At 41.7% G+C, this 25,499-nt stretch overlaps 1 protein-coding gene across 2 annotated transcripts in view; it reads left to right on the forward strand.

The window, feature by feature from the left end:
- The first annotated feature begins 15,357 nt into the window (after positions 1-15,357).
- Positions 15,358-25,499, forward strand: part of PIK3CB (phosphatidylinositol-4,5-bisphosphate 3-kinase catalytic subunit beta) — a 180,187-nt gene continuing 170,045 nt past the window's right edge. Inside the window, exon 1 of one of the 2 annotated variants that reach the window (XM_019961790.2) lies at positions 15,358-15,575. The gene's annotated coding sequence lies outside the window, so the exon portion shown is untranslated. Of the gene's footprint in view, positions 15,576-15,710; positions 15,803-25,499 lie in introns of those variants that run through there. The other variant, XM_070794147.1, reaches the window with a different exon arrangement.

The following is a 25,499-nucleotide window of genomic DNA, read 5'->3' on the forward strand; positions in this document are numbered from 1 at the left end:
AGGCCGGTTTTTAAGTAAGTAGCCAGCCCCACATTGCACTTCCTCCTTTCTTTGCTTAAAGCCTATTCATTTTACTAGTTGAGCTGCAGGGAAACGAGGAATAACAAAAATAACCTACTTTAAGGAAGTTACAGATTTGCAAGAAACCTGGGGAGTCCTGGTATGAGCTGGTCTTTATTCATATGACTGAGGGCTGGGCAGGGCTGGGCTGGACCTAGCCCGGCTTCCTCTCACGTCTTCCCTTAAGTCTCCATTCTTGGAATCCTAGGGAAAAGCCACTTGCTACAACTTTGGGTGTCAACCATCCTACCTGTCTCGGTTGGATGCTAGGCTGCTCTGCTTATTCTGGTTGCTTCCCTATCACACCTCTGGCTACTGTCCCCCAAGCACCCCTTGGAAGGCTCTGGTTGCCCCTCTTCCCTTCCTGCTTTCAGCTCTTGACTCCTGAAGGAGAAGGTTCCCTTCCTCTTTGGTATCTGAAGAGCCTTTGCCAGGGCTTCAGGCCCTCTTGGCTGGAGTAGTTTTTACCACTTGCGGAAGCTCCTCCAACTTGGAGACCTGGAAGTCTTACTGTATTGTGCATTTGTTTCTAGAATATTTGAGTCTATTTTAGAAAAAGAACAAGTTTATAGTTTTGTAAGATGAAGGCAAAACGCTATATAGATTTGTGAAGTAAAGATAGTAAGTACAGGGACTTCCCTGGTAGTCCAGTAGTTAAGACTCTGTACCTCCAATGCAGGGGACACAGGTTTGATACCTAGTGGGGAACAAAGATCCCACATGCTGAGTGGCACGACCTAAAAAACAAAACAAACCACATGACAAGCCTACACCAATTTTTAAAAAAAGATAGTAAGTACAGGGTATGTGAGTTTAAACACAGAGAGGAAAGATGGAGGGACCAAGCGATACTTAGTGTTCTATGCATGTGTGCTAAGTTGTTTCCGTCGTGTCTGACTCTCTGCAACCCCTATGTACTGTAGCCTGCCAGGCTCCTCTGACCATGGGATTCTCCAGGCAAGAATACTGGAGTAGGTTGCCATGTCCTCCTCCAGGGGATCTTCTTGATTCAGGGATCGAACCTGCGTCTCTTACATCTCCTGCATTGGCAAGGGGATTCTTTACCACTAGCCACCTGGGAAGCCTACCTAATATTTTTGAGGTACTAAATATATGTAAGGTACTGGAATTCTAAGTATTCATGATACCCTAAATACACTAAATATTCATGCATGAAATCTTAATGAAGAAGAGAGCAACCACTGTGGCTCCATTCTCTCCAAAATATATAAATAAAACTCATAACCGCTGAGCTGACTAATTGGTGGGCAAAATCCGTGGCCAAGTGTATTGTTGTGGGCATTTCTTTGGCATTTGTTTATTGATGAGGAAATTTCCATCCATAAGCATAACTTTGCTCAAACCTCAAAACTCTGGTCTGTAACTCACCATTAGCAGGGAAGGCTGATGCAACCAAGGGACAATATACAAGCCCTGTGTTCCCCCAAGATTCAAATTCTCCCATGTTTCTACCTCTTTGCTTCCTATCTTAAATGTGACAACTGACTCTCTTTCCTCTTGCTTTTCCCTATGTATTTTTCCTTGGTTCAATAAAGCATGCAATCCAAGCCTTTAGTCACATGGCCTCTGAGATAACTGGCCTGATACTGTCCTTAGAGGTTCCCGTTCAATCATCATGAAGCAGCTACCCTCATACCCCTTGTTTCTCCAAATCCTATGTAGCTGGAAACTCAGCAATTCCACCCTGCACACAGTTTTGCCCCCTCTCTTTCTTCCTTCCCCTCAAACACTGTCCTCTCAATGCCATTCCAAGTCCTTCCGCTGACCCCTACAACAGCCTGAGGAATCTGTAGACCAGGTTACACACCAACACAAGTCCTGTCTTCCAAAGGCAAGGCTAAGGCCCCACATCTGGGACCACAAAGCTCATTCTCTCAACTCCAGGTGAGCCCTTCACTACTCCTGGTTTGGTTTGTTGTTTTTGTTCATTTTTTGTTTCTTTTCTGAATGTTAAGGGCTCCTCTTTTGTAAAATCCTTGAAGGCAAGGACTGCTTTCATCTCTGCTGTCCTAGCTCCTACTACAGGGTCTAAGACATTTCAGCTACTCTGTGACTGTTTAACTTAGCATTTGTTAATTAGCCATTTTATCCATTCATCTGGACAGTTCAGTCCCTTGTATCTAATCCATGACCAAGTCCTAGCAACTCAACCAAAGTTGTTCTTAAATTTGCTTCTCTTGATCTCTATTGTTGGCACCACACCTTCATTTAAGCCACATTATCTAGTTATTTTTTCTAGCTGGGAATATATTGTAGCTTCCCAGCTTTCTCTAAAAACTCCCCTAACATTTCTCCACTCAGCTGATACAATAATGAGAGAGAAAGAAGGAAGGAAGGAAGGAAGGAAGGGAGAAAATGACCAATCTCATAAATCTGGAAATCTTGAAACTTGGCCTATTCCAAGCAAATTTCCCATTCATGGAAGAAGTGTGACTGTGACCCCACAAACATATTTCTTATTTTAAAAAAGACATTAATTGGCTTTCTACCCTTCCTTTCACACTTGCAGTCATTTGCAAATAGCTGAGAGCCAACTAAAACCAGTAATAGGGAAAAATAGAGCTATTTAGCTCAAACAATTATGAAGTATTGCTGGTCCTGGCTTGAGGTCAATCTGGACCCACAGGGATTTTGTTGTTTTTGTTTCTGTTTTTTTCTCTTTTGTTGGCCTCATGGCATATAGAACCTTTGTTCCTAGACCAGGGATTGAACCCATGCCCCCTGCAGTGGAAGTGTGGTGTCTTAACCACTGGACCACCAGGGAAGTCCTGGACCCAGAGTTTCAACTGATGTTCTTTCTCCTTCTATTCCTCCTGCTCTTAGCACTCTTTTCCTCTGCATTTGGTTGCATTTTCTAACCTACCCCTTCACACAATGGAAGAGAGCTCTGGCTTTACTTATTTTATAGAGTTCCAGAGGAAAAAAGACCCTTTCCACATACAAATTATAAAGGTGACGTCGGTCCAGTTAAAGTCACCTGCTCTTCCCTGAATGAATCACATTTATCACTGTGGTCAGGGAGGTGCAGAGCTCTGATTGGCTGGGCCCCAACTCATGCCTGTGAGATAAGAGCAAAGCTCCCCCAAAGCGGTCCCACTAGGCCCTTGTAGAATAAGGGGCTGGGGCTTCTAAAAGAAAAGTGGGGACAGATCCAGTAGAGGTCCAGGCTTCTTTCTGCAGACTCTGTGTGGGGAGAGATTTCATGTGTGCCAATCTCCTTCTTGCCTCTGTTTGCTGAAATGGGTGCTCTTTCCTCTGCCTTGAATGCTTTCCCACCTCTTTGCCACTCACATCCTATATGACTAACTTCCTTTTTTTTTTTTTTTACTTGAAGTATAGTTGATTTACAATGTTATGCCAATCTCTGCTGTATAGCAAAGGGACTCAATTATACACATGTAGACATTCTTTTTTAAATATTCTTTTTCATAATGGTCTATCACAGGGTATTGAATATAGTTCCCTGTGCTATACATTAGGACCTTTTGTTTATTTGTTTTGTTTTCTGCACTGAAAGGTATGTGGAACTTCCCCAACCAGGGATCAAACTCCTGCCCCTGCAGTGGAAGCAGGGAGTCTCAACCATTGAACCACCAGGGAAGTCCCAGGACCTTGTTGTTTATCTGTTCTAAAGGTGATAGTTTGCATCTACCAGCTCTAAACTGGAAGGCCATTGCTCCCCCTGCCTCTACCCTTGGCAACCTCAAGTATGTTCTGTATGTCTATGAGTCCGTTTTGTGGATAGGTTCATTTGCTAGACTATACATGTAAGTGATATCATATGGTATTTGTCTTTCTCTTTCTGACTTGCTTCACTTAGTATGATAATCTCTAGCTGCATCCCATGAGGTTAACTTCTATTTGGATGTTAGGTCTCAGCTTAAACGTCTCTCTGAGAGATGCCACCCCCGACCCCACACGTTGTTACATATATCTGCTGACATTCTCATAGCAATTTTGTAATTCAAAAATAGTTTTTTATTTAATTTCGTACTGGTTGAAAGTCTGTCTCCCTCAGTAGGCTGTAAACTCCACCAGGGCAAGGATTCCCTCAGCTTTAGCTCTTAGTTTTGCTCTTGGTTGCATACTTAGCTCCTAGTTTGGTTGCCTATGGTAGGTATTCACTCCCTTATTTATCCAGAAAAATAAATAAATAAAAGGAGGTGATAGGTGCTAAAGATTCAGGTAAATATGATATGTATCCCTGGATTCAGGGCTTCCCAGATGGCTCAGTGGTAAAGAATCTGCCTGACAATGCAGGAGGCACAGGAGACTTGGATTCGATCCATGGTTTGGGAAGATTCCCTGGAGGAGGAAATGGCAACCTACTCCAGTACTCTTGCCTGGGAAATCCTGTGCACAGAGGAGCCTGTCTGGCAGTCCATGGGGTCACAAACAGTGAGATACAACTTAGCGACTGAACACACACATATTCCTGCATTCAAGGAGTGTTGCTTGTTGTTTAGTCACCCAGTCGTGTTTGACTCTTTGCAACGCCATGGACTGCAGCACACCAGGCCTCCCTGTTCCTCATCATCACTTCTATATTTGCATTAGACCAGTAATTTTCAAACTGCAAGACTCAATGGATAGTAAAATTAACTCGGTGGATTGCAACTACAATTCTTAAAACATGAACTAGTATAACATAGAAAATAGAAACAGCCTAGAAAACACCAGACATGATGTTGCCTCTCACATGATGTGTGTTATTCCATCACGTTCTTAGTTCATTATATAATATTACAAATACACATATACACACATCCCTCTTAATGTACTGACTGGGTTGGAGTAAAATGCATCTTTTACTGTAGGTTGGGTCAAAAAGTTTTGGAAGTTCTGAATGAAGCTGCTTGGACTAAAGTATGATAAGATACTATCTTTCCAGTTCAGAGCAATCCAGACCTCCAGATATTAAGTTATGTCATCTTTGGAAAATAACACCTGCGAAGCTCATTCTCATTCAAAAATCCAGAGTGGAAGTAGAGACACAATTTCAGGATGCTCTTGCAGGGTGAACTCTGGGTTTCTGTGCTTTGATTGGCTTGTGTTACATCCTCAAGCCATTTAATCATATGTACAATTAAGTGTTTTCTCTATTCTTTCTTTTTCAAATAACAGATGACTTAATGTTTTTCAAAGCTGAATACAAAATTAAAAAAAAAACTTTTTCCCATTGCCATGTATGGTTGAGTCATAAATTGCATATTCCTAGAATTCACCAAATTAATTAAGAACCTGGAGGAATAGAACTCAGGGAGGCTAGAGTGGTGTGAGTATGGTGTGGAAGGAACTGGGGCTATTGTCCTGAACAGATGGGGTTTGAATCCCTGTTTCATGACTTGCTACGTGGATTCAGGTGAAGGGATCTAATACATATTTGCTGAAGACTCACTGAGAGGGAGGCCCTGTGTCAACTGTGGGGAGTATAGAAATAAACACCACGGGCTTTCTAGGTAGCTCAGTGGTAAAGAATCCACCTGCCAATGCAGGAGACACAGGTTTGATCCCTGATCTGGGAAGATCCCACGTACCACAGGGCAACTAAGCCTGTGGGCCACAATTATTGAACCTGTGCTCTATAGCCCGGGAGCCACAGCTACTGAGCCCATGTACTGCAATTACTGAAACACGTGTGACCTAGAGCCAGTGCTCCGCAATAAGAGAAGCCACTGTAAGAAGAAGCCTGCACACGGCAACAAAGGGTAGCTCCCATTCACCGCAACTAGAGAAAGCCTGCATGCATCAACAAAGATCCAGTGCAACCAAAAATAAATAACTCTTAAACAAATAAAACAAAACACTTATGCTGAAGCTGAAGTTCCAATACTTTGGCCACCTGATATGAAGAGCTGACTCACTGGAAGACTCTGATGCTGGGAAAGATTGAGGGTAGGAGAAGAAGGGGGCAACAGAAGATGAGATGGTTGGATGGCATCACTGACTCAGTGGATGTGAGTCTGAGCAAAGTCCAGGAGATAGTGAAAGACAGGGAAGCTTGGTGTGCTGCAGTCCACGGGATCACAAAGAGTCAGACATGACTTAGCGACTGAACAATAATACCATATCCTGTCTCCAAGGAATTTACAATCTGGTAGGAGATACAAGTAGAGCCTCAGTTTCCTCATCTGGAAAATGTATACAATAATAGGCCTTCATTTCCTCTGTTAGGAACATTAAATGAGTGAATTCAGATACTTAGTTTGGTGCTAATAGAGTGGCACTTGATAAATGTTTTCTATTCAATTTATAAAATGAAAAAAAAAGACACTCTTCTTCAGTGTTTAAGACTGAAAATCAGAAGCTGCAAGTCAGATGCAGTTCTGAAAAGCTAGATATGGAAATTTATAACTGAATAAAGGTCTGTGAATGTGGATGAGATATAGATATAGTTGTAGATGAAAGAAAGTCTGTGTAAATTCTGAATTATTTTAGTGTTTTTCCTTTGGGTTGTATGTTTCTTCTGAGGAGTTTTTCAAATCTGGGATTGTATCAGTAAGGTATAGGTTTGCTAGGTTTTCTGCAATTACAAACAACTTCTAAATCACAGTGTCGAACATGGCGAAGGTTCACACCCAGTCTGCTCCTGTCAGCTTTGCAGGGTAGCCATCCTTCAAGTGTTAGCTCCAAGATCCACAGCACTGATCCTTTCTTGTGGTACCTTTACATCTGCATGTGGAAAGGAGAGGATCTGGAGAAAAACACACTCTGTGTCTTAAATGCTTCTACTGAGAGGCAGCAGATGCCACTTCTCATATTTCATTGGCCAAAGCAAGCCTCATGTCTCCATTCAGCTGTAAGGATTCCATCTAACTTCAAGGGAGAGAGGAAGTATAGTCCTCTCAAGGGCTCTGCAGGAGAAGAGAATTGGAAATATTAGCAAGTGGTGGTAATCTCTACCAAGGGTCTCATATTGTTACCAAGGCTGTTGCCCCAGAATCATACACTTGCCCCTCTCTCAAACGGAAACCAATTGTTCTTATTAAGCTTCAGGGAAAGAAAAAAACAAAACAGCCAAGGCAAGGGTCTTGTGGGAGGAGGGAGCATGGCTATTTGAAAAATCAAAAGGATTGGCAGGAGTGCAGGAAGCATGATATTGTTACCAAATTGGTGGACTAGACCAGTGCCAAGTTCCTAGCCCCTGCTGAGACCCCTTGTCTCAGATAGGGAAGTTCTTTTTCTGATCAGATTCACACATCCAACAAGGAAACCTATGTTGAGAAAGGATATGTGCTGTGGATCTTGGAGACCAGCATCCAGGCCTCCTCCTTCAGAGTCTGGGGATGATAAGTAACTTGTTTTAGGGCTTTGTGTAAGGCTTTTCACCTTTAAGGGCTCAGATTTCTTCCTGTGTAAGATGAGTGGGGTACATAATGTAAGTCTCCAGGCTCCAAGCTCTAATAAAATTCTAAGAGCCGCAGAGAGAAAAAAATAACTGTTTAAGCCTAATATGGCGGAAGAATTGACTTGCAATATATCTTGAGGCTCATTATATGCTCACTAGAATGCATTAGCATGCTCAGTGAAATAGCCATCATGCCTTGACAGTTGACAATCACCATGACAACCACCAGAAAAGGCTCTAGCAGGACTGAAAATGAGGGTTGCATCAATGCTAGGTCCCAACCACACCCCTGTTCTCCAATAACTCATGAATATTCCTCCCACTCTTCCCAAATCCCTCCCTTTTACTTTGACTGTTCAGTATGCATGGTGTCTCCATCAGAATTGGGTTGAGAAGTTGATTTGCCAACTAGAATCCTGCTTCTCCACTCTCCATTGAGAGTAAAGATCCTGCTGTTCTAGTCTCACCATAGGTTTCCTCATTGGATAAATGAATCTGATTGGAAAAAGAACTGCCCTAAGACATGGGGTCTTGGCTGGGGCTAGAACCCTGGAGCTCGCCTAGTCAACCAATTCAATAACAATATCAGGCTTCCAGCACTCCAGCCCATCTTTTTGATTTTTTAAATAGCCATGCTCCCTCCTGCCACAGGACCCTTGCCTTGGCTGTTTTTTTCCTTTCCCTAATTGTGACCCTTTGACTTTGCCAGGTCTTAGTTGTGGCACTCAGGATCTTCAGCTGCGGCATCTGGGCATCTAGTTCCCTGACCAGGGATTGAACCCAGCCCCTGACATCGGGAACATGAAGTTTTAGCCACTGGACCACCAGGGAAGTCCCTGATTATGACAATTTTTACTCCCACTCTTTGCTTAGTCTAATTTTCCTTCAGACTGAAGCAAGTTTGCCTTTCCTTAGGGAAAGTTTTGCTTTCTCTTCTCAGTCAATTCCTCTGGTATTGCTTTCAAAGCGTCAGGTGCCCCTACCTTACAGCATTTTGCTGTAATGTGCAGTTAATCATGTGATGATTTCATTAAAGACTGTTTCTTTCTCTGCTGCAGATGCTATAGGAATCATGTTGTTTTGTCCACCCCCATATCTCCATCATTTACCCAGTGCCTGGGGCTATTGCTGGTGAATGAAGAATATTCTCAAGAATCAGAGATTTTATTTACTATTTTCCCCTCCAAAGAGTTGTGTATTATTGGAATTTGACATGACAAATACTTGCCGATCTCATTCTGGAAGTTCTATCCAGATGGAACATCCCTGAACCCTCTGAATGTGTAAGTCTTGATTCTTGTACATTTATCCACCTCTTGACCAATCTGGGGGATTGAGGACTCAAGGAGCCATTTCACATTCTGCTTTGGTCCCCACCCTTTCAGATTGAGCAATCCAGGTTTCTGTTTTCCAGACCCATCCTGTACCTGCTAGCTTCCCCATTCATTTGCATAAGTATTTCCAGACTACTCTAGACCTGTGAGCTGGGCTTGACTGAAGTATCGAAAGTTGCTGCAAAAAGTCAAACCATCTCCTCTACCTACATTTTGAAATAAAGACTTGATTAAGAAGCAGAAAGTAAAGTCAACTCTTTGGTTTGGAGTTTACTTGAAAAAAAGTCTCTGATGAAGCTCATTTTTTAGCTAAAGTAATTCCCTTTGAAATTTGGGCTTTGTTGTGCAGATACTAGGCCCTGAGTGCTGTTAATGGACCTTAATATAGGTTCTTCAATAAAATTTCAGTAATGGATTTATCAGGGTGAAAATGTAAGCAGGCCCCTAGCCTGTTTGAGGCATTTCTGCTTCTGACTCCTCTTTAATGGGCCAGAAAATTCTGGATTCCAGTTGTTTAAGTTAGCAGATTATTTAAAACGTTAATTACATTACATCCTTATTTATTAAAAACAGGTTAAACTGCAGTTTCAAGTGGCTTGTCCACAACAAAAAACAGGGTAGAGCCTTTGTTGATAAATAACTCACATTCCACAAGGCAGAGTCACACCCAAACCTCTTGGGAATCAGGGCTACAATCTTTGATCTAGTTAACTCTGCATACCAGAGCTAATTGGTTTTAGAAGTACCTGATTTATTTTTTTTCAACATTCAACTTATGCTTCTTTAGTGAATGGCACCATTCTAGACTTGCAAGTTAATAGATGATGAAAGTCGCTCTGTCCGACTCTTTGCGACACCCTGGGTTTTACAGTCCATGGAATTCTCCAGGCCACAATATTGGAGTGGGTAGCCTTTTCCTCCTCCAGGGGATCTTTCCAACCCAGGGATTGAACCCAGGTCTCCTGCATTGCAGGCAGATTCTTTACCAGCTGAGCACAAGGGAAGCAAGTTAATAGAGTTGAAGACAAATTGCACTTAAAATACACTGTGATCAGACTTCTCGATTTGTGAGGCTGGTCCCTGAGTCTACTTCCTGTCCTTCTAGTGCCCTCATTGCCTCACAGGCTCCCTTGCTAGGGTCCACCCCTTCCTTTCTTGTTTTTTTGTCTGTTCTTCCTCAGTGATAATCATATCCCTGGCTAAATTATATCCCTTTTACATGATTTCTTTATCTATATATTTATATGTCTATTTCTAACTATATAATAGGTTATATATGAGCATGATAAAAATTTCAAAGAGCATAAAAGACAATAACCATAAAAACTAATTCTCCCTTCCACTCTGGTTTCCCAATCTCTAGTTCTCCTTTTCCAAGGCAACCACTGTTAGTCTCTTGTGTCTTTCTGATAATAATCTATGCATATACAAATAGTTGCAGACTTTACTGTTCTGCATCTTGCCTACTTCATAAAATAGTATTTTAGAGATTGTTCTTGATCAGTTCATATAGAAATGCTTCATTATTTTTGCAGTTGTATACTATCACATAATTCAGTTATGACCTGTGTATGTGTATGAATGTGCTCACAGGTGTAACTGTTTTATTGAATTTCTGTTCAAAGGCTTATTTAGCTCTTACTTTGCTTTCTGGAAGCATGTGGGGTCTGGTTCCCCCTGAGTCCTCTCTGTCTTCCACTGTCACTTTCTGTCCCCTTCCTCCCATGGCTGGTGGCCCTGGTGAGTGTGTGTGTATTTGTGGGGGGAGATTAGGTCTTTTTGAAGTGGTCTTTGAAGGCAGTTGGGGAAGAGGAGGGGAGAGAGAGGCAGCATGCCAGGCGCTGTGGGCAGGACAGGATGCTTGCGGCTTTGCCGGCTCTCTCTGATATGCGAGACCAGCATCCATGCCTCCTCCTTCAGAATTTGGGGATGATAAGTAACTTATTATAGGGCTTTGTGTAAGTCTTTTCACCTCTAAGGGCTTAGATTTCTCTCTGTGTAAGATGAGTATGGTATACAATGTAATTTCTGAGTCTCCCAAGCTCCAAACTCTAAAATTCTAAGAAAATTAACTCTCAAATATTCTGCTGGTGGGAGTGTAAAGGGTACATTTCACAGAGAGGGTAATTTAGCAATATCCTTCAAAATTACAAATACCGATACCTATGGACCCAATATTTCTATTTCTAGGGATTTATTCTGTAGTTACACTTGCATATGCTCAAAATAATATAGATTCAAGGTTGTTCATTACAGCATTATTTGTACATCAAAAGACTGGAAGTAGTCTAAAAATATCTATCAATAAGGGGCCAGATAAATATAGAATATATCCTTACAATGGAACATTATATAAGAAGAAAATAGAATGCAGATACAATGAAATATTGTATTACAACGAGAATGAGCGAAATACAGTTACATGCAGTAGTGTGTGAATATCAAAACAATGTAGAGGAAATGTAGAGCAGAAGAAGCCAAATTTAAAAGAAGCACACACTGTGTGAGTCTATTTAATTAAAGTTCAAAAACAGGAAATAGGAATCTCTAGTGATAGAAACTGGGACTGTAGTTAGCCCGAGAGAAGCGCAGTGACTGAAAAGGATCACAAGTGTGTTCTGAGATATTTTGTCATGTTCTCTATTGATTTGAGAAATTGTTACACAGGTCTGTTCTTTTTTTTTTTTCAGGTGTGTTCTCTTTGTGAAAATTTTATGATGTGGGCAGTTTGTTTTGTATTTTATGTAGCAGTAAAATTGTAAAAGAATACATAAACTCTATAAGCACTGATATGAAACAACCTGCTAGATATTACATGAAAAAAAAAAAAAAAGCATGAATCAAACACTTCCATAGGTGTGAAAAAATGGGGAATTATACCTGTACTTGGTTATATATTCATACAATATTTTCAGAAAGATGCTCAAGAAACCGACAACTTTGGTTGTGTGTGAAGAGAGATTCATAGCCGAAAGAGACTTCTGTGTGTTCTGTTGTACATTATAAAATGTATAAAGTTCCGTTGTATTATAAAATGAAAAGCACTCAAATTCTAAAAAGAAAAATAAATTTTTGTGAGCCTAAGAAATACTCAGAAGGCAGGCAGTACTCATAAGCAAGAAGAAGGAAAATACGGGTGAAATACGTCCCAAAACACCAGAAAATCATATACTGAACATATAACTCAATACTCAGGAGTGGGGGAGTGGGGGGTCATGTAGAACATTTGAATCTTCCAAAATCTGGAGAGAACCTTTTCTTTAGATTCACAACTTTAATCATGATTTAAAAACTAGTCACAAGTTGCTTTTTTCCTTTAAAGCTCTACTTATTAAAGGAATAAGATAAAACATACAATGGTTTTAACAGTAAGATATCAAATATCTTTAAAGGAAAAGATAACTCCCTCCCACCTAACCCCTCTTCTTCAGTCCTCTGAACTATCCAGTGATCAGCTTAGTCTAAAGTTTTCCACCCCTTTCTCTATGGCCACAGGAATATATCTATAAATGGTCAGCAATATACTAATAGGATCATAGCATTCTTTATCACTCTTCAGTTTGCATTTTCCACTTTAGCAATGTATCATGGGCATCCCTCTGGGTCAATACAGATAGGTGTAACCCATTTTCAATGCTGTAAAATATTGCATAGAAGGGAGACAGTACAATTGGTACTGTGTATTCCACTACCTATGGACAATCACATTGTTCCTAGTTTGTGTTTCTTTTGCACTTCAAGTAACACAATAAGCATCTGTATTAATTTCCTTTGGCAACTTTAACAATTACCACAAACTGGGTGGCTTAAAACAACAGAAATTTATTCTCTCCAGTTTCTGGAGTTCCAAAGTCTGAAGTCAAGGTGTTAGCTCTGAGGATCTGTTCTGTGGTCTTCGCCTAGCTTATGGAAACTGCCAGCAATCCTTGGCATTCTTTAGCTTCTATGTGCATTACTCCAATTCTGCCTCATTCTTTACATCCCCTTTATCTCCCTGTCTCTATCTCAAATCTTTCTCTTTCTCCTGAAAGGATGACTGTCATTGAATTTAGGACCCACCCCCAAATGTGGATGATCTCATTTCGAGAACCTTAACTCCTTAATTGGAGAAGGCAGTGGCACCCCACTCCAGTACTCTTGCCTGGAAAATCCCATGGATGGAGGAGCCTGGAAGGTTGCAGTCTATGGGGTCGCTGAGGGTCAGACATGACTGAGCGACTTCACTTTCACTTTTCACTTTCATGCATTGGAGAAGGAAATGGCAACCCACTCCAGTGTTCTTGCCTGGAGAATCCCAGGGACGGGGGAGCCTGGTGGGCTGCCGTCTATGGGGTCGCACAGAGTCAGACACGACTGAAGTGACTTAGCAGCAGCAGCAGCAGCAACTCCTTAATTACATCTGTAAAGACCCTTTCTCCAGAAAGGCTATGTTCCCAGGTTCCTGCAGACAAATCTTTTAGAGGGCCAACATTTAACCTGCCACAGCATCCTTGGATCCATCCTTGCAACTAGTATTTTCTTTAATTTTTCAATAGTGAAGTTGCTCAGTTGTGTCCGACTCTTTGCGACCCCACGGACTGTAGCCTACCAGGCTCCTCGGTCCACGGGATTTTCCAGGCCATAGTACTGGAGTGGATTGCCATTTCCTTCTCCAGGGGATCGTCCCAACCAATAGGGTGGAGTTAATGTATTTCTTGGTTCTTGAATAAGTATATGTATTTAAATTTCAATAGATTACTCCTAGAAAGTTTGTGGCAATTTACACTCCCATCAGAGCTTGTTTCCCCAAGTAGTATTGATTGGTCTTGTTAATGTTGGCCAATCTAATGAGTGAAAAATGGATTACTGTTTTGTTTTACCATGAAAATTAGTGAAACAAGCATCTTTTTAATGAATCATTTGGATCTTCTCATTCATTAATTGCCTGCTTATACCTGTTGCCTGTATTATAAAAACATTTCCCTGATAGCTCAGTTGGTAAAGAATCTGCCTAAGATACAGGAGACCCTGGTTTGATCCCTTGGTTGGGAAGATCCCCTGGAGAAGCGAAAGGCTACCCACTCCAGTATTCTGGCCTAGAGAATTCCATGGGCTGTATAGTACATGGGGTCGCAAAGAGTCCCAAAGACAGGACTGAGCAACTTTCACTTCACTTCAAGTGGACTTTTAAAAAGCCAAATTTTCTTTTATTAAAGTCACTCAGTCGTGTCCAACTCTTTGTGACTCCATGGACTATACAGCCCATGGAATTCTCTAGGCCAGAATACTGGAGTGGGTAGCTTTTCCCTCCTCCAGGGGATCTTCCCAATCAAGGGATCGAACCCAGGTCTCCAGCATTGCAGGCAGATTCTTGACCAGCAGAGCCACAAAAGAAGTCCAAGAACACTGGAATGGGTAGCCTATCCACTTAGAGTGACTCACCTGTGTTAGAGATGAAGTGTGTTTGCCATGTTTGGTGCAGTTCTACTCCATCTGTTTATTTCTTTTATAAAGAACTTGTCTTAGTGTGATGTCATGCAAAACTTGCAAAGTATTTAGGTATTTTTTGGGGGGGGGGATGAGTCTGGGCTTCCTGTCTTAATGTTTCACCTCACTAAAGTTATATTAGTATTCTTTAAAAAAATTTCTTGTCTGTTTTGTATATTTTTATGTCTGTCTTTTCTGGAACCTAATTTTTGAATATGGCATGGCTCTAGATTTGACTACTTATGAAGGAATTAAATCAGGATCACTGATCAAATAAACTATTCTTTTATCACTGGCTTGTATGTCACCTTTGCTTTAATTACTAGATTTACTAGAGATTTCATCCCAGACTACTGGACTGTTTACCTGAGCTATTACACAACTTTACAACAGAGTACCTTTACAGTAAGTTAAAATTTTGGTTTTCAGTAAGAGAAATTCAAGTGAACCACTAAGAAAGAGAACCATGAAATTTCCCAGTTGAGGTCAAAAGATAACAGGAGATAAGGTATGCGAACAGAGCTGGGTAAACTGTAAGGCTTTGCAGATAAATGCTGGTTGTTATCGCAAAAAATGAGCACACAGAAAAAGAATCTTGGGCTTGAAAGGCTGAACTTTTGCTTTGATGGCCAATGCAGGGATTGAAGGGTCAGCGGCTGGGAGGCCGACCTAACTAACATCCCCACCCATAGAACAGGACTGACAGAGCCGGAGAGGGAAAAGCAAAGTGCGTACCCAGGAACCTAGCAATCGGTTCAAAGTCGCAGAACTGAGGCCAGCGATTGACAAGAGAAAGCCGGCAAGTAAACGTAGGAACAGAGGAATCTCTCGGAGATGGCTTCGAAGGTTGAGGCAGGTGCTGGGTCTCTCCTGAAAGTAGCTTGCTGGGAATTCCCGATCCCAAGTCCTCCCAGAGCCGCAAAGAGAACTGCCTCAGAGCACCACCGGCACAGGGCAGGCAGCCGTGGAGAAAGAGGCGAGGGTTCCGCCTAACTCTCCTCCCAGCTGGGACCGGCGCGGCCCGGCCCGGCCCGCAGATCGGGGATTGGCCGGAGCGGCGCACGGGGCGGGGCGTGGGCTGCTGGGAGGTGGGGCGGGAAGGCGAGCGCGCGCGCGCGCGGGCACGGCGGCGGCGCGCGCGTGCTCCGTCGGTCGGTACGGCGGCGGCGGAGCTTGCCATGGCAGTGGGCGGTGGGCTGGTGTAGCGCCGCGCGGGGCAGGCGGTCGGCGATTGAGAGAGACGGGAATGGGGGCGCCGTAGCTGGAAGGTTGCGGCGGCCTGGTCTGCTGAACGCGCACCAGGAGCTGAGAGCGGGCGGCCGCGGCGGCGGCGGAGCGCTGAGCAGGTGAGTGCAGCGGCGCGGGACCCGGATGCGGCACGGCTGAGGCGCGGCGCGGTCGCGGCGGGCCTCTGAGATGCCCCGGCGCGGGCCGCGGGCGCGCTCTTACCCGCCACAGCCTGCAGCGCCGGCGACTGGGGTGCCCGCGCCACGCTTCCTGCTGGCGCCGAGGACACCCGCCCGCCGGCCCGTGGGGGCGTTTGGCTCGCCTGCGGCCTCCCGGGCTCTCCAAGGTGAGCGGCGCTCCCCGGCCTCCGGGCGGCAGGGATGGGGCCGGGCGCCCTGGGCTGCCGGCGGTTTGAGTCGCTTTGATGAGGGGCGTCTGCGGAGAGGCGGCGTCCTCTTTTCCTGAGTCTCAGCGGCCACCAGCGAGCTGCCGACTCTCAGATACCTTTTTGCGCAGTGTATTTTAGGGCCGGGGATCCTGGACTGTTGGGATAGGGTCGTGTTTTCAGATCCCAGAGCCTCTGGTGACCAGTCCTGGGGCCTTGAATCTGAGTATCCGGATTTGTTAGTGGGAACAATTACACGTACTTCACCCGGGTTGTTGTGAAGCTAGCACAGGGTGATGTGCGTGACCGAACAGCGAGTGCTGGATCAGGTGGCTATCAGGAGTAACTCTGCTGAAGCATCTTACCTTGTTAACTGTCCCTGATACCTGGTTGCTGGTGTACTTTTGGGGGGCACGCTTATTTCCGAAGTGCTTTGATGTTGCAGTAACCTCTACTGAAGTTGCTTAATATTAGAGCCTGTTATCTTAACAGTATCCAAGATCGTGGAGTCGCTCTCTTTTATTTTTTTGCGAAGGCTTTCTTGGAATACCTGTCTCGGGTACTGAATGGGAATTGCTGCTGAAATAAAACTGAGCGAATTTACCATTCTCTTCGGATGCAAGACGGTGGGACGCATTAAACTTGAAGTGCTTTGCTGTTTAAAATCTTAAGTGCCACTTAAACTCTGTCACTTGTTACAGAGTATAAACAGAAGAATATGGAAACAGACTCCTTTTTCTGCATTGCTACATGCACGAAGGGAGTGACAAGTGGTTTTGTAAACATCATTGTGGGCAGTGTTACTGTCTGGTGAAGTCATCATAATTAAATTAGATGAGTACTTATTTTGAAGCCCTGAATGGATGTTTGAAAATATGAGTCCTAATAAAATCATCGCCAACGAGTCAGAATTCTCAGCAGTTCATTAATCATTTGGGGATTTTTAGGTTACACTGTTAAGATTTTTATGGTAAAAGCAGAACTGCTTAAGTCATGATAATGTAGAATCGGAGAGGGTGGTCAGGATAAAGATCTTAACTTAGTTTCAGAAGGCAAGTGTGGAGCAAAGTTAAAATCTTAAACTTTAGAACTGAAATTGTATTCACCAAAGCAAAAACGGTTGAAACCGAAAACTTTGTTGTACAATCTCTGATTCCCATCCTGAGGGTCTTCTGCCTTCAGAGAGTTTTTTAGAGGTGGGGAAAATTGAGTTGGGTTTTGATTTATTTCCATTTTGCCCCTCTTGTCTGTATTTCCTACTTTTCTTAGAGACTGTCCGGAAAGGTTTTTGATCCAACTTGCTTTGTGACTGTAAACAAAATATATAGAAAAAATTAAAATTAACCTTGTAATCTAAATTATGTACTTCCTTGTAATCTAATTGTTGTTCTTCCTAAGTTAAGACCTTCCCTATTTCACTGGTGAAACGAACAGTAAAAGCGCTACTAGTCACTGCGAAAAGGTCGAAAGTCACATCTTGGTTCTTAGAGCTGATTATTGTTTAGTCGCTAAGTTGACTTTTTGTGACCCCTTGGACTGTAGCCCGCCAGACTCCTCTATCCCTGGGATTTTCCGGGTAAAAATACTAGAGTAGGTTGCCATTTCTTTCTCCGGGGTATCTTCCCAACCCAGGGATTGAACCGGCGTCTCCTGCATTGGCAGAGGTTGACAGGAGAATTCTTTACCACTGAGCCACCAGGGAAGACTGGTTTGGGGTTCCACATAGCTGGGACTTTGGGAAGCCACCTGTCTTCTTGGGCCTCAGTTTTTGTTTACAGAATTTGAGAGTCTCTGTGGCCAGGAGTTGGGAGGTTGTGGTTCATTAGAGAATTATTATATAAAGTGTCCTTCCAGGACACTACATTTTTATGGTTTTCTTTCTCTTTATCTCTTCTGTTGACTTTTTCTTCTCTTACTGAATTCTGAACATCCTAATGCCTCAGGGCATCCAAGCCCGTCTCTCTCCTTTTTTTCCACCTGTATTCTTTCTGCGTGATCTCATCCTGTCTGGTGGTTTAAATACTACCACTGTGCTGTGGACTCTTCAGATTTTTATCTCCAGCCCTGACCTTCAGATTTCTTCTACCTGCCTATATATCTTCACTCCATTTGTGTTCAAAGTGGAGCTCTTGATTTTCATTCTTCAATCTATTCCTTCTCCAGCAGTCTGGATTTCATAAGAGCACCCATCTGCCCCCTCTTCCTTCTACTTAAGTGAAAAATCTGGTGGTCATTCTTTCTTTTCTTTCTTAAATTTTGGCTGCCCTGAGTCTTTGTTGTGGCTCAAAGCCTTCTCTAATTGCAGCTCTCTAGTTGCCGCATGCTGATTTAGTTGCCCTGAAACATGTGGAATCTTTGTTCCCTGACCAGGGATTGAACCTGCATCCCCTGAATTGGAAAGCGGATTCTTAACCACTGGACCACCCTGGTGATCATCCTTTTTTGTGTTTTTAAATTAAAAAAAAAAAAATTTTTTTTAAATTGAATTGTGATCATCCTTAATTCATCACTTTGCCTTACTGCTCCTCCACCACCCAGAGCAGACCCTGTTGATTTTGCCTCCAAGATATATTTATTTTATTTTTATTTATTTTTAAAAAATGAAGCCAACTCTGTTTATTTTTATTAATTTATTTTTGGCTGCACTGGATCTTCATTGCTTTGCTTGGGCTTGCTCTAGTTGTGGTGAGCAGGGGCTTGTCTTTGTTGTGGTGCTTGGCCTTATTACGGTGGCTTCTCTCGTTGTGGAGCATGGGCTCTAGGTACATGGGCTTAAGTAGTTGCTGCACGCAGACTCCAGAGCTTGGGCTCAGTAGTTGTAGCTCAGACCCAGTTGCTCCATGGCATGTGGAATCCTCCCAGACCAGAAATCGAACCCATGTCCTCTGTATTGGCAGGCAGACTGTCATCCACTGGGCCACCAGGGAAGTCCATGTTTGTTTTTATTGCCACCACTCCAGTTCTTCCTGGTTAGTAGCTTCCTAACGGGTCTCCTTGCCCCTGACCTTGTTCTCCTACAGTCCATTTGCAGACAGCAGTCAGAGTGAACTTTACTTACTTTCCTGCTCCAGTGACTTACTACACTAAAAAGTAAACCCAAACTCTTTTCCTGCGTTATCAACTAATTATCTTGTTTATTTCTTTGTTCATTTGTTTGTGGCCTTTTCTCTCCAACATATTATACGCTCTCTGATGGAAGGAACTTTTTCTTCCCTGAGGTTTTCTCAGTGAGCAGAACAGTATCTGGAAAATTTAACTATTATTGAATGGATGAATGCATGAATGAAATACATTATAAAATCTTCTAATTCCAAGTATAACATGTATTGAACACATGATCTTTTTTTTTTTTTTGTCCCAGGTTTGTGCAAATGAGGAAGTAATCACAGGGCCTGGAATTATTCTATTAGGTATCCTTCCTCTCTCAGTCTTCATTAAGATACTGCACCTCCTGAAAAGACTAAGCATTTAGACGTTAAGCCATTGACAGCAAGAACAAATGTGGATTTTGTCCATTGTATACTGGATCATTAGTATTTTTGTGAATAAGAAACCAAGCAAGCTTTTCAGCCTTGTTTTGTTCTTTAGAAGCATTAAATTTTGGTCCTGACTGGAGGGAACTGGTTCTGTAGAATGTGGTACTTTAATCCAGTATTGCATACCAAATTGTATAGGGTAGCAGTTGAAATTTTTAGAGAACAGGCATTTTTGTTTCAGTTGCATTATATATATATATTTTTTGAATGTGAGACTCCCCCTACCCTGCCTATGTGCATTTATGTGTTTCCTCTGAACCATTTGATTCAGTTGTATCCTAGCATATCTTGGAGATAAATCTCTATCATTTGTCTTCTGTTAACTGCTCACTTGCAAGCTTTGTCATGTTGTAGAAAGAGGCAAATATTAATAATTCAGGATTTTCCCCCTGCCTGAGACTGAAGCCCTTAAAACTGTCTAGCAGGTTTGTGAAGAAAGAAGGGTATGGAAAAATCAAAGTGTAGAATTCCATTGTCAGAGTAGATAATAGGAAAAAGATACGTTGGATAAGGAAATCCTAGACAAGAGGAATAATACTGAACGTTTAGTAGAAGAGAAAAAGAAAAGGAAGATAGAGGAGAGCATTATAGATATTCAGGCTTGGGTGGGACAAATTCTCTTCTTACTTCTTTTACCTTCTCACCTACATCTCCAAACTTTGACACTTTGGATTATTTTTCCCTCTGCCTTCTCTGCATTCCCTGATTTGTATGGGCTATTCTTCTAAGGAATGTCTATGTATCTTTGGTAGTCTGGGACACTTTTTGTGAGAGGATACTAATTCTTTCTTGAAGAGGTCTTTCTACTTCTCATAATCAAGGTCTGACTCTCTTGATTTTCCAGCCACTTGGTCCAGCTTTACCTTTTGGAGTGACTCTAAACTGGTGTACTTCCTTTTTTTATTTTTTTTTTCCTTTTTAAAAAAAAATTAATTATATTTTTATTTGGCTGTGCTGGTTCTTAGTTGTGACATGTGGGACCTTTAACTGAAGCATGCAAACTTAGTTGAGGCATGTGGGATCTAATTCCCTGACCAGGGATTGAACCCGGGCCCCCTGCGTTGGGAGCACGGAATGTTAGCCACTGGACCAACAGGGAAGTGCCTGTACTTCCTTTTAAAGTTGTTCTCTCATGTATCATGGTAACCTTTCTGTTATCATCCCCAGGTTAAATAATCCTGAGTCACAAGCTTCTAGTTGAGAGAGGAAAAATGAAAGGAATTAGATGTATGGTCGGGTGTGTATAGTGTGTTACCTACCAGTTACTCTGATACTGCAGATTGCATATGTCTAATTTAGACCTTTCTTTTTCTGAGTTACTAGATTTTTTTTAAAGTAAGAGGACATTTTTAAAAGGAGAGTGACATTGAACTTTAAAAATTTTGCAAAAACATTTTCATGTACAGTCCTATGAGTTTTAACACGTACCTAGATTGTTTTTACTTTCTTTACTTTTTTTCAATCTTCTTTTTTTAAAATCTTTTTCTGCCTAGATTTCTGTAACAGTGTACAGAATAATTTCAACACCCCAAAGAATTCTGTCATGTTACCCCTGTGCAGTCAACTCCCCTTCATTAAAAAAAAATTAATTTATTTTTTGGCTGTGCTGGGTCTTCATTGCTGCACAGGCTTTTCTCTAGTTGCAAGGGAGGGCTGCTTTCTAGTTGTGGGCTTCTCATTGCTGTGATTGTCTTGTTGTGGAGCACAGGCTTGAGGGCATGTAGTTGCAGCATGTGGGCTCAGTGGTCTCAGCTCCTGGGCTCTAGAGCACAGGCTTAACAGTTGTGGCACATGGGCTCAGCTGCACCATGGCATATGAGATCTCCCTCAATTAGGGATCGAATCAGTCTCTCCTGCATCAGCAGGTAGATTCTTTACCTTTGAACCACCAGGGAAGCCCACTGTTTTCCTTTTTAACACTTGGACTTACTGTTCTTTTTTTCTAAACAGAATATTCCTCATAGCAAGAAATATTTCTCAAGCAAAAAAAAAAACTTGGAATAAGTGGATAATTGATCAATGTAATTGTTGGTATTCTTTTAGAAAAAAGTACTATGTAGATGGAGGAATGTTGTATTGTTGTTCAGTCTGTAAGTCATGTGTGACTCTTTGCGACTTCATGAACTGTAGCACGCCAGGCTTCCTTGACTTTCACTGTGTCGCTGAGTTTGCTCAAACTCACGTCCATTAAGTCTGTGATGCCAGCCAACCATCTCATCCTCTGTCATCCCCTTCTCTTCTTGCCCTCAATCTTTCTTAGCATCAGGGTCTTCTCCAATTAGCTGGCTCTTTGCATCAGATGGCCAAAGTATTGGAGCTTCAGCTCTAACATCAGTCCTTCCAATGAATATTCAGGACTGATTTCCTTTAGGATTGACTGGTTTGAACTCCTTGTAGTCCAAAGGGACTCTCAAGAGGCTTCTCCAGCACTACAGTTTGGAAGCATCAATTCTTCGGCTCTCAGCTTTCTTTATGGTCCAACTCTCACATCCCTACGTGACTACTGAAAAAACTGTAGCTTTGACTATACGGACTTTTGTTGGTAAAGTGATGTCTCCACTTTTTAATATGCTGTCTAGGTTGGTCAGAGCTTTTCTTCCAAGGAGCAAGCATCTTTTCATTTCTGCAGTGATTTTGGAGCCCACGAAAATAAAATGTGTCACTGTTGCCACTTTTTCACATCTATTTGTCATGAAGCTGTGGGACCGGATACCATGATCTTAGTTTTTTGAATGTTTTAAGCCAGTTTTTTCACTCTTTCACCTTCATCAAGAGGCTGTTTAGTTTGTCTTCTCTTCTATCCAAGGTTGTCTATACTTCTGGCAATCTTGATTCCAGCTTGTGCTTCACCCAGCCTGTCATTTCGCACGGTGTACTCTGCATATAAATTAAAGAAGCAGAGGGGCAACATACAGCCTTGATGTACTCCTTTCCCAAAAGGCTTTAAATTTTAAAAAAATTATTGTAAAACTTCTGGAACCTGTCAAATGAGGCAAATCCCATAATGTCAAGTTACAATAGGGAACATCTAACAAAGAAATTTGGCGGCTAAGTCTGTGATAATATCATAATGGATGACATCACATATCTTTTCATCTCCCTTCGATAAATCCAGAATTCCCACTTACTGCAATTGCAGGGTAGGCTAGGGTAAACTAGAGATTAATTTTGCGAAGGGTTATGTTATGAAGTCCCAGCTTTTCTCCCTTTTCTCTAACATTGTCACTTTTTGCTAGCTTATCTATTTTATTCTGCATTTAGTTATTTTAGGTATTCCACTTTTCTAGGATTGGAGGGAAAAGTGTGCTATCTTTATAGCTTTAGTGTTTTGCAAAGGTAGCTTTCTTGTTTCCAGCCTAAAATAGTCAGTAATCTAGAAATTCCCTCATTTCCTCAAAAAAATTTACAAATCCTTCCCCTAAGTCCTGCCTCTAGATCTTTCCCGGACTTCTTCATCAAGAATGTATAGTTCCTCATTTTCTTAAGTATTTAAAGTAGGTCACCTGAGGTTATTAGCAGTTGCCTCTTTAATTGGGAGTATCTATTGCCAAAACAAAGGATGTTAATCTGGCAGTCCCCTGTGTTGTGGTATTGTTAAAGCCCAGGCCAGCAGTTCACAAGGCCCTGCTGCAAACCCAGGAGGACTGGCGCATCCTGGACCCTGTAGCTTGTCTTCTGCTGCTCTGGCTGCTTGGGAGACCACCAGACAAATGCTCATTTGCCTTCAGTGGAAATGCGATCCTGATTATCCATGCCTTCAGGAGGAGGATTATGTGGATTAAAAGAAATCCATGGATAATCCAGAAGCTTTATTTAAACTGCAGTTTAACCACATTCCTGACCATAGTTTTTCCTTGCATTTCTAATAACTAATTTATAATATTTACCAATTTCATGTTTATCTTCTTGTACCATTTAGAAGTAATGGTAGTTACAAAGTAAAGAAGATATGGGAGGGGACAAAGGAGTTGGATAATCTATAGGCTTTGCCCCACATGACTCCGTGTTGACTGGATGGTTTAACCACAGTGCTTACTAGACCTTGAAGACCAGAATTCCATGAATTCCTCACCTGCTGAGCCACTGGAAGAAATTTGAGGTGATTGTCAATAAGAGGCCAAACTCCATTTTGAGACATTTGTACTTTACTAGCTTAAATGATTGAGCTTTTGTGATTTAAATGAGTACTGGAGATTGTCAGAATTATAAATTTACTGCAATTTGAAGTTCTCCTTAATGTTTATTTAATCGCTTAAACTGCTAACCATTTTCATAGGAACTAAACTGAAGATTTGCTATTTGAAATATAAGTGTTTGTCGCCAGGCAGCTATCCTACTGCCTCTGACATGTTACTTACATGTAGTTACACAGTAGTTAATTTCTATTAAATAGTTGAAATACAGTTATTTAAAAGTGCTTATCCCTGATGCTGGAAAAGATTGAAGGCAGGAGGAGAAGGGGACGATAGAGGTTGAGATAGTTGGATGGCGTCAACTAGATGGACATGAGTTTGAGTAAGCTCTCGGAGTTGGTGATGGACAGGGAAGCCTGGTGTGCTGCAATTCATGGAGTCGCAAAGAGTCAGACACAGCTGAGCGACTGGTCTGAACTGAACTGATTCTTGAGGTACTGATTTAGTGTGGGTCTTGTATTTAGATATTATGCTGTTAAAATGGGTGTTTTCCTCTGGCTTTATAAATCATTACAAATTTCTGCCTTTATGTTAACTGAACAAAAATTTATTTAAAACTTATTTCTGTACTTGTAATATATTTTCAAAAGTTGTTGTTCAGTCTCTAAGTCGTGTCCGACTCTTTGTGACCCCATGAACTGCAGCACATCAGGCTTCCCTGTCCTTTACTGTCTCTCAGAGTTTGCTTAAACTCATGCCCCTTGAGTCGCTGATGCTATGCCTTCTCTTGCCCTCAGTCTTTCCCAGTATCCGTCTTTTCCAGTGAGTCAGCTCTTTGCATCAGGTGGCCAAAGTATTAGAGCTTTAGCGTCAGTCCTTCTAATGAATATTCAGGGTTGATTTCCTTTAGGATTGACTGGTTTGATCTCCTTGCTATGGAGGGGATTCTCAAGAGTCTTCTCCAGCACCACAGTTTGAAAGCATCAGTTCTTCTGTGCTCAGCCTTCTTTACAGTTCCATATTCATTAGCTATGTGGATATCATTCCTGCAATTGAGATTCATTGTAGTTAATCACTGGAGGCATGTCCGGGGGGAATACCAACTGGAGTTCTCTTAATGTGCTTGTTTTTTGCTCTATGAGCCTAGGGAAACATCCACAGAAGAAGGTAGTTGGTTTTGGACAACGTTGTGATCAATTATAATTCTTTAATTTTTGTTCTCTTGATAGCAGTGGAAATTTCACATTTTCATTGGAAATCATTAGTTGTCTGAAAATGATGTACTTCACCTACCATTCCATTATTAAATTATATTATTAAAATATCCCCTAACTAACTGAGAGGCTTCTGAGTTTAGATTCTTATTCTACCTACAAGAAAGGAATATGTCTGTGTGTGTGTGTGTGTATGTGTGTTACGAGAACTGTATATACCATACCAACCAGCATCAATTATTTTATCTTTAATTTGTGAAGAGGTCACTATCTTCTCATTGAGGTATAGGCAGTTACTTTTTAGTCAGTGATTTCTGTAAATCCATGTAGTCTGTCTATTTTTACTTGTTTTCTTTTATGTTCTTTTGCCATTCAAAACTGTGGCTGTCAATGTAGTATATTAGAGAAACTGATTTACTATATAGAATTAAACTATAACCATAGTTAACGTTGTAAAATGTGCACCTGTGTGTCAGATTATGCTAAGTGCTCTTTGTGTATTATTCAGTTTATCTTCATAACAAACTTGTAGAGAAGGTACTAATAATATTCTTATTTAAGAGATGAGGAAACTGAAGCTTTGGGAAATTAACATGCCAGGTGGCACACAGATTTTAAGTGGGAAACTCAGGTTTCAAATCTGAATCTGTATGACTCTGGAATTTATGTTCTTGTTTATTTTAAAGTTTATTTTTTTATTGAGGAATAGTTGATTTATAATGTTATATAAGTTTCAGGTATACAACATAGTGATGAAAATTTTTTGAAGATTATA

Source organism: Bos indicus, chromosome 1, assembly GCF_029378745.1.
Source record: "Bos indicus isolate NIAB-ARS_2022 breed Sahiwal x Tharparkar chromosome 1, NIAB-ARS_B.indTharparkar_mat_pri_1.0, whole genome shotgun sequence".
NCBI classification, from domain to species: Eukaryota; Metazoa; Chordata; class Mammalia; order Artiodactyla; family Bovidae; genus Bos; species Bos indicus.